This window comes from Euprymna scolopes, chromosome 24 (genome assembly GCF_053919585.1).
Source record: "Euprymna scolopes isolate OS-2025 chromosome 24, ASM5391958v1, whole genome shotgun sequence".
In the NCBI taxonomy this organism is placed as follows: Eukaryota; Metazoa; Mollusca; class Cephalopoda; order Sepiida; family Sepiolidae; genus Euprymna; species Euprymna scolopes.
In genome coordinates this window covers 42,233,738-42,243,737 of record NC_136505.1, presented here as the reverse complement: position 1 = coordinate 42,243,737, position 10,000 = coordinate 42,233,738, and the positions used below count along the sequence as shown (strand labels likewise).

The following is a 10,000-nucleotide window of genomic DNA, read 5'->3' as shown; positions in this document are numbered from 1 at the left end:
TTATCTAAATAATAATTATTCTTTATATCTACAGACACTAGTGTTTGATGCTTTCGCAACCATCAGTGCAGGCAGAGGCTGACAATTCCAAACGGGTCGCGAGTGTTGAGCTGTAGCTGTCTCTGCCTATCTCGACATTGTTCCCCGTCGTCTAGCATTGCTCCTTGCCACTAGACTCAAGCGGTGCCGATTCAAGAGAGGTATGGTTGTGATTGTACAACCTTTGCCTCACAATTACACACACATCCACCCTTACAGGGATCATCCATTGTCTCTTGAGACTGAACAGGGGCATCGCGCGTCGCATGTAAATAAATACATGTAATCGTGTATGGCAAGTGCTGACAACGTTACGTCTAACTTAATTTGAATTCAAGAAAAACAAAGGCGGTTAAAAAATCTTTCACGGTAAGACATCGTATAATAGTCATGTGCTGACCGGCGACATGTTTAGTTCGTCGTAGTATTAAATTGAAAGAAAAAGAAGTTGCATTTTGTAGTAGAAAGTATAAAAGTGCATTTTCTTACCGTTTTTGTTTATTTATTTATTTATTTTAGCATTGAACTGAATAAAAACCACAGTCTTAGAAAATAATATGCTGGATTATAAACGTATTGTGTTTTGTGAACTAAAGTGGGCTATTATTATTATTATTATTACTATTATTGTTCACAAGGAGTTTACACACGGGCATTCATCAGTGTTCCTGAATACTGGGCGATGAGAAGTCTTCAAGATTTCCAGTACACTTTATCTCTTTCGATAACCTATGCAAATTCATTCGTGTTATCGCAACAGTCGTTTATCATTGGTTTCTCGCTGGCAACGACCATTGATCTTCACTGGAATTGAGGCGGCAATAAACTTCCTCACGGTCCAAGTACTCTTCGCACTCATCAAGTGGAGGTCTGGTTAGTGCTTTCCCTTCTCGGTTCTTCGATTCTTCTTGACCCTTCATGCCTATTTGGTGTGGTACCAGCTAATGCTTATGATTTTTGAAGGCAGACGGAGCAATTTACTATTATTATTATTATTATTATTATTATTATTATTAATAATAATATTAGTAGTAGTAGTTTTTTTTTTTTACTAGGGTGGGTGGAGGAGAAAAAAAATTACAAAATCGGTAGCATCAATATCGGGTAGTTTCACAGGAAATGGTTTTAAAGGATCATATAGGATAGAAAGAGCGAGGAAAGAAAGTAATATCTAGAATTTATAGACACAGAAAGTTCTCGAATCCTGAGGAGGCTTATTGTAACTCATATTGCAGAAAGAAAGAAGAAAAAAAAAACCATCGAACGTTATCAATGAAACCCAAATAACGGCTGTTGCGTTATTTACAATCTTAATCTAAACAAACAGGGAGCACTGGAAATCTGTAGAGACTTATACTCACTGGAACTCCAGAAACCATAATCTGTTTTTCGTCGGTAAGCGATCACTGATAATGACACTCAGGAACCTGAAGTCCTACCTTACTAATATTCCTGGTGAACCAAGTGCAAAAGAGATCCAGACAATTGCACTTAAGAGAACAGAGAGGATACTAAAAAGAGCTCTCGGTTGGTTTCAATAAAAAGCGGGGCAATGTTGGCAGCTGGTCTGGCTGCCCCATACCCAGCATTACAAACTTCAAAGGAAGAAAAATAAGAGAATTACTAGTTAGTAAAATAAAGTGATGCTAAGCGGGCTTTTTGTCACTCAGATTCCAGGGAATACCACCGGCGTTTATCAGGGATAAATTACAGATAACAGTTAATTAAAAAAAAAAAATAAAAATAAATAGTGATTTGTAATTAAAATAAAATTGAACAGCAAGTACTGGAATAGTACAAGAGACGTGGTGCGGTCGTGAGGTCCCAGGGAAGTCCGCCTGTTTCTATTAGCGAGGATTCGCTGGAAATATATTGTGTGAAAACTCCAAGTGAGTTATCATAATAATAATATAAATAAAGAGTAACTTTTTACGCACTTTTACATGTTGGCGCGTGAATAATTATAGTTTGTTGTTCATTGATTTCGGAATTTGTTTTTTTTGTTTTTGTTTTTTTTTAAATTCTAGAATCGCATGTTTCAATCGTTCCGTTCACGTATTGCGCGTTAACTATATTGTTTTATTGACCAATTAAGACAGATTTACACAATCAAACGAAGGTAAATATATATACAAACGTTTTTGTGCGACACAAAAAAAAAGACACTGAAATCTTAGGAAGATCTCTGGGAGCAAACGGGCTCATGAAAAATAATAAAAACACAACACAAACAACAACAAAAAAAAACTACCTGACAAATATATTCCATAAACCAAGTGCAAGAGAGATACAAAATATTGCATTTTAAGGGGCGGTTAGAATATTTAAAAAGAAAAAAAGATCTCTCGGTTGGAATGTTTGAGATAGCAGGTGAATGTTAGGTCGGTAGGATACCCCTTCCCCAGCTGGAACAAAATAATAACGTTAAAAAGAAAGAAAATAGGAATATTATATATGCTCGGTGTTATCATTGTTAAAAATAAAACAATACGTTGTCATTTTCTTTTTCTATCGAAGTTACCTTTAAATATTTCTATTTATTTTTCAAGCTTAAAAAATGCCTGTGGCTTTTTTTTTTTTTTTACAAAACAACAAAAACCACGAAAAAATATTTTGTTAGGGGTAGAGAAAACCTTACTGCAAAAAAAAAAAAAAATACAACTATTTTTATGGGTTTCATGAATGTAAAATTGTCCACTTCGTAATGTTTACAAAAAGGAAAATTAAAAAAAAAAAAAAAAAAATAACAAAAAAAAAAAAGAAAAACGGGCACAACGCGCACCTGCGGTCGTTGTGGCATTTCGTATCTACGCAAAACAAACAAACAAACAAAAAGCTGACGCCTTTTCGCATCGCAACAAGTAAACAAAACAGAGATTTATACAACGTATAATAATAAAACTCAATTGTAAAATAGAATTACAAAAATAAAGGAAAAAGAAAAATAGATGGTTTTGGTTTACTTGGCGAAAGTTGCACAATATCACAATCACAATATTGCACAATCAGCAATAGCCGAGAATGGCTTTATTATTCTGCGCAATAAAGCGGTGGATAAAGTGATTATCGATTTGGTTAGCGAGTGGACAAACCCTTCAATGGTTGTTGGTGTCGTATTTTTTATTTATTTATTATATTTTTTTATATTAAAAACTACGACGCATCTACGCGCGTCCGAAGTATTTTGCGGCGCAATTACAATGAATGTTTCTGTTTTCGATTATAATTTGTTTTGTTCTGTGTTGCTGTTGCTTGCCGCTTGTTTAGCGAACGATTGTGCGGGACGGCATAGATATACGCACAATATGTTGCCAGCACACATCATGCGCGTATAATCAACGCGCATAGCTTTATAGTGATAGTGGATGCATATATATATATATATATATATATATATATATATATATATATATATATATATATATATATATATATATATATAATAAATGAGATATATATGTATGCACTAATCTCTTTCTCTTTCTCTCCCCCCCTCTCTCTCTCTCTCTCTCTCTCTCTGACACATACCCCCCACACACATTTTCATTGTTTTATTAATATGTCGCTACACTTATATGAGCAAGTTTCGGTCAGCAAGTTACTAGTAACTAAATACCTTTTCAGGCGAAGTTACTTATAAAATACGGACTAAGCATTTGTATACACAATATCGCCTTACAATGTCTCTAGTTACTAGTTACTGGCTGAGCGAAACATGCTCATAAATGTTAAGTGACATGAATGTTAAATAATGTAAAAAAAAAAAAGATGAAGTATATCTTGCCCTACATCGGTATTGAGCACTCGTGCATTAACCTCGTTAAAACTTCATAGATTATTTTATCTCTGGAGAATATTAACCTGTAATTATAGATATATATATATATATATACACACACACACACACACACACACACACACACACACACATATATATTACTTTGATATTATGCATATGAAAGAAATGTAGTAATAACAACAACATTGATAATCATGATCGCAAATAAAATTCTAAATGAGGAATCTACTTTACTAAATCAAATCGCACGTAACATCAGGTGCAGATGTCCACTGTTATACAATGTTGCGTCGTTGCGATACATTTGGATATGAATGTATGCGTACATGCACATTCGTAAAAACGCACATACACAGCTGGCACATAAATGCACAGACAAACCCACATATACATATATACATATTATATATATTTGCGTATACACATACACGTATATGCATTGCATATGTATGTTTATAGTTATATACGTATGCGTACAGGCTAATAGCTTGTGTAGCGCTCATATTACAAGTGGCTAGGGTACGTTGCCCTCGAAAATCAAGCTACCACTTCATTTCTCTTATACACTTTCTCTCCTCGCTCGCCTCTCTCTCTCTCTCTCTCTCTCTCTCTCGCACACACACCTTCCACTTTATAATTTCCCCTGGTCTTTTTCTCCTTTTCTCTTTCTGTATGTCTATCTCTGTCTCTCTGTCTCTCTATATATAATGTGTGTGTGTGTGTGTGTGTGTGTGTATATATATATATATATATTTATATATATATATAAATGTGTGTGTGTATATATAGATATATAAATGTGTGTGTATATATATAGATATATAAATGTGTGTGTATATATATATAGATATATAAATGTGTGTGTGTATATATATATAGATATATAAATGTGTGTGTGTGTATATATATAGATATATAAATGTGTGTGTGTATATATATAAATATATAAATGTGTGTGTGTATATATATAATGCGTGCATATATATAATGTGTGTATATATATAATGTATGTATATATATAATGTGTGTATGTGTATATATATGTGTGTGTGTGTATATATATAATGTGTGTATATATATGTGACTATATATATAATGTGTGTATGCATATCTATCTATTTATGCGTATGTAGTGAAGAGAGAAAGAAACAGATTTATGTACGCGTTTGTGGTCACGAGCATCTGCTATTACATGGATGAATGTGCTCATCTCTCTCTTTCTGTCTTACTCTATTACCTTCACTCTCTCCCCTCTCCCTATCTAGAGAAAGAGAGAGGAGAGAGAAAGAGTGGTAGTCATATTTATCTAATATCAGATACTCGTGACCACAAAAGCATCCAATAAGTCTTATCTTAGGATGGAAAGTCATCACAAAGAAGTAGCTGTTCCTATTTACCTGACTCCCCACGAGGGGAACGGTTAGACACAGCGTCGGCCTTTAATGTGGGAGAATATCCAGTTTCCCTCAAAGGGACACTCTGGATTGAAACAAAAATTAAAAAAAAAAAAATGAGCCGAATCTAGTAAAACGTATTCTTGTTGACCAAGGTCTATATGTAGCATAAGAACAGATACTACATTTTCCTTCATACAAAAATTATAAAAAAATATAACACCAATGTTTTATAAAATTATATTTGTCTACCCTTTACAGAAACGCACATAGATTTACCTGTTTTATCAAAATAAAAACAAAAACCAAAAACAAAAAAAAGATAGTTTCTGTAATTCATTACCAACCACCCACACGCACCTATATATATTATACTTTTGTCTACAACAACAAAAATAGCAATAACAATAAGCACTAACCAATAACAATAAGCACTAACCAGACCCCTACTTGATGAGTGCGGAAAGGAATGGAACCTCGAAGATGTTTATTATCACCCAAATCCTAGTGAAGACCAATAGTCGTTGCCAACGAGAATTCAACGATAGACGGCTGTTGCGATAATCCAAATTAATTTGCAAAGGTTATCGAAAGAAGTGGAGAGTACTGAAAATCTGTGGAGACTTGTTGTCACATAGTCTCCAGGGAACACCACAGATTGTTCTCAGAGAAGAATCTTTGATGTCCGGTGTGAAAACTCCTTGTGCGTAATAATAAAACTAGCCTGTTGTTCGCATATAAAACATTCGTAGCTTATACACGTTCTATATTTATTGTAATTCAAAGTTCTACCTAAAAGTGTCTTTAGCGAGAACTGCTGTCTTGATTCGACTCTGTTCCGCTTCCCTGACGTTCATCATTCAGGTTTTATATACACAATATAAAGAAAACCTTAATTTACTGCAGAATTGGTATCATTGGTTTCGGTGCAGTTGACCCGGCATAATAATAGTTCAACAAGAATTATTCTACGTTACTTCAATTCAGTTTCTTTTTTTTTGTGTCGGATTCACTTGTACTTTCATGTGTTCCATCGTGTGTGTGTGTGTGTGTAACATGGTTTGAAAAGTGTCCCAAAAATTGATTTAAAATTAAACGGATCCCACGCCCACTATTATTTCAAATTGATAGAATACGAAATAAAGCCTTAGTCTTGAATAAATGTGACATTATTTGATCTCAATTTTCGACAAAACACTCCTTTCTACGATATTCGATAGGCGGGCCCTGGTGACCCTAAATGACCCCGAGAACTACATTGATCGATGACGTCAGCTTCATAAAATGCTAACTCTATTTGTCCTGGTGGTGATTTAACATAGACCATATTTCACAGCGGACAAACGAGCATCTTCCCGTGTTACCTAGAGCTATATGGATGGAATATATATATATATATATATATATATATATATATATATATATATATATATATATATATATATAGTTACGGTGAAACGCGCGTGCTCGTGTGAACTGGCTCCTTTTCGTCGCCGATTATCATCCTCTCTCTTTTCCTGATTCCATTCTTACTCAAGTCTATTCTTCTAACTAATATATATATATATATATATATATATATATATATATATATATATATATATATATATATATATATATATATATATATATATATGGCAATTAAGCTACACAGAATATATACATAAGCCTGATGAATCCTAGCGTGTAGCTTAATTGCCATATAGATTTTATAACTTACTACCTAGTTCTACCTACGTATTGAGAACTGTTGGAGTAAATATTTAAAGTTTACGCATAAATTTATACTTTCGTATATTAATTTGATCCGTGTAGCTTAATTGCCATATGTTTTCAAAACTTACTGCCTTGCTCTATTCACGTATTGAGCAACGTCGAAGTAAATAGTAAATATAGATGCATAAAACTTTGTGTAGATACATGAAATAACATGTTTGTGTTTTATTATACGTCGTGTGTGTGTGTGTGTGTGTGTGTGTGTCAGCGTTTGATTATAGGTGTGTGTGTGTGTATGTGTATAGGTGCATGTGTATAGTTGTTCGTGTGTATGTAAATCTAAAACGCCTATGTGCGAGAAACGCGCGCAAAAATAAACAGCCGCTCGATTTTCAGTATATCCTCGACCAGTTGTCGTAGGGTTCGCCTTATACTGTTTATGTTTGCGCGCGATTCTGGCACGTAGGAGTTTCAAATTTACCGATGGACTCTTCTGCGTTCGTTCGGTTTGTTTCGGTGTTCTTCTTATTCGCTGTTTTTCCTTTTCGTCGTCGGATTTCTCCCTCTCTTTCCATGTGACATGTATTGATTTGCCAAAGCATATTCGTCGGTGGAATAATGAGCGCTTTTACCATCTGTGACTTTACGTATCTCTCCCGTTAGATAAACACTCGTATACAATTGAGTGTGATTATACGCATTAATTTATTTTGCCTCATTTTCCTCTTCCTATATTCTCTCTCTCCCTCTCTCTTTCTATATCGCTTTTTTATGCAACCCCCCACACACACACGCGCGCGCGCATATAATATGCGTGGGTGCTGTAGTATTATCGGTCTATTTATTTTTTCTTTTTATCCATATGAGAATTTATCCTATATATTTATTTATAAAAATATGTACTTTTTCCCTTCCTATCTATCTATTAAATATACATAACTCAGTATCACTATGTATGTATGTGTGCATGCATGTATGTGTGTGTATGTATGTATGTATGTATGTATGTATATATCTATCTATATACTTATATATAAGTATATAGATATTGGCTGAAGAGAGCTTGATAAGGATACCTTAAACGGGCCTTATTATCGGGTTTGAAACCGACGGTACCAATGATCTGTCTCAACTAACAACTTTCTGTACACTATATATATATATATATATATATATATATATATATATATATATACTTATATATATATATATTTGTGTGTATGTATGTATATGTATTTATGCATATATAGGTATGCGTATAGGTGCATATATATGTATGTGTAGGTATATGTAGGTAACTTTATGTGTATGTATATGTGCATGCATACGTACGTATATGTATGTGAATATGTACGTATTTGTATATGTTTGTATATATGTGTATGCATATGTATGTATCTGAGTGTGCATGTGTGTATGTATATGTTTGTATGTATGTCTTATATGTATTGTGTGTATGTATGTATGGATGGATGTGTGCATGTGTGTATGTTTATGGGCATGTATGTGTATGTATATATATATATATATATATATATATATATATATATATATATATGTATGCCAAGGACCGTCTTCTATGTCATGTCTGCTTGAGCGTGTGAATTCGCTGGCCGGACTAAAAGAAAAAAAAGGGTTATCTTCGGGCTCATGAACTTTCAGTGACTGAGGGAGTGGCACTCGTCTGACAAGACGTTGCAATCATCAATCATCATATATCTATATTTGTACGTATCTACCTTTCTATCCATACATCTAGACATAAATCAACCCATCTATCGTTCATTTATCTATCTACCCCCTCCACCCTTCCGATTCCGCATTTTGCTAATTCCTACCGTCTGATGAAAAGGAAAGTATTTATTTCGAAACTTCACAGATTAAGGACAATCCACTTAATTAGTGTCTCCTTTTTGAAAATTAAACTTGTTTTTAACTCTTCTTAAAGTGTTTTCAAGGTGTGTTATTAATTCTTTGTTCTTTTATGTATGTGTGTGTGTGTGTGTGTGTGTGTGTGTGTGTGTACACCCATATTATAAATTTATATTCACATATTGATCCTATTTATTGTCTTTTCATGAGAACAAAGTTAGACATGCTTAATGTGAGAGAAATCTAGTGCTCTGATCCCAAAAGAGGCACACTTAATTGGGACACACTTTAAAAATTTCCCCTTCTCGAGAAGGATTTCTCCTTCACTAATTGAGTTACAGAACAGATATTAGAATTTCATCGCATCCAATTAGGTTACGTATTTATGTAGATTTGTATATCCACTTTTCTTTTGGTCTATCATTTTTGTTTTATTGACATGTGAATTAGCCCTGTTTCATCGCCGAGTATCATCATCTTTCCCTTCATCTTCCCCTTTTTCTTCCCCTTTTTTTCTTCTTCGAATAATCCTCAAAATGTTAGGGCTTTTCTCTCGTAGAGTGGAACAGAACCACCACTACCGCCGCCCTCCTTTTCTTGAATGAAATGAAATCAGCTGATTGACAATTCCGCTAAATATATGTTTTTCCACTATTAATCTCCCAAAATTTGGCGAAAGTTTCCAACTGGAAACAATAAAAAAAAAAAGAAAAGAAAAAATTATTGATTTATTTTTGTTTTGACGTTTCACCGCAATCAAGGCACAGGACCACATAGTCGTGAGGGGCTACTAGTTGGGACTAGATTTGCAAGGATACTATTTATGAAGTTTGGCAGCGAGATGTCGGTTCATATTACGTTTGAATTTCTGCATGTCAGTACAGTAAGGAAAGCGGGAGGGAATTCGAAAATGCAGCAATCTGAGGGGAAAAGCAATTCGAGTAGAAGGCTTTACGGCATCTAGGGGTCTGTACAATGTAAGAGTGGGATTTTACTGCTTTTAATGTTTGTTGAGGGCATTGTCGTCGAGAGGATGCTAGTGCTCGGAGTGTGCCATTGAAAAACTTAAAATACACACACATACAACATATATATATGTGTGTGTGTGTGTGTGTGTGTGTGTGTAAAAATAAAATAAAAATACCAGCGATGGTTGACGTTATGTTGTTTTGAGAAAGAA

The 10,000-nt window shown here is 34.2% G+C and overlaps 1 protein-coding gene across 1 annotated transcript in view; it reads left to right on the top strand.

Moving 5' to 3' along the window:
* LOC145246670 (uncharacterized) overlaps positions 1 to 10,000 on the top strand; it is a 216,081-nt gene that overhangs the window by 1,244 nt on the left and 204,837 nt on the right. The window lies entirely within an intron of this gene.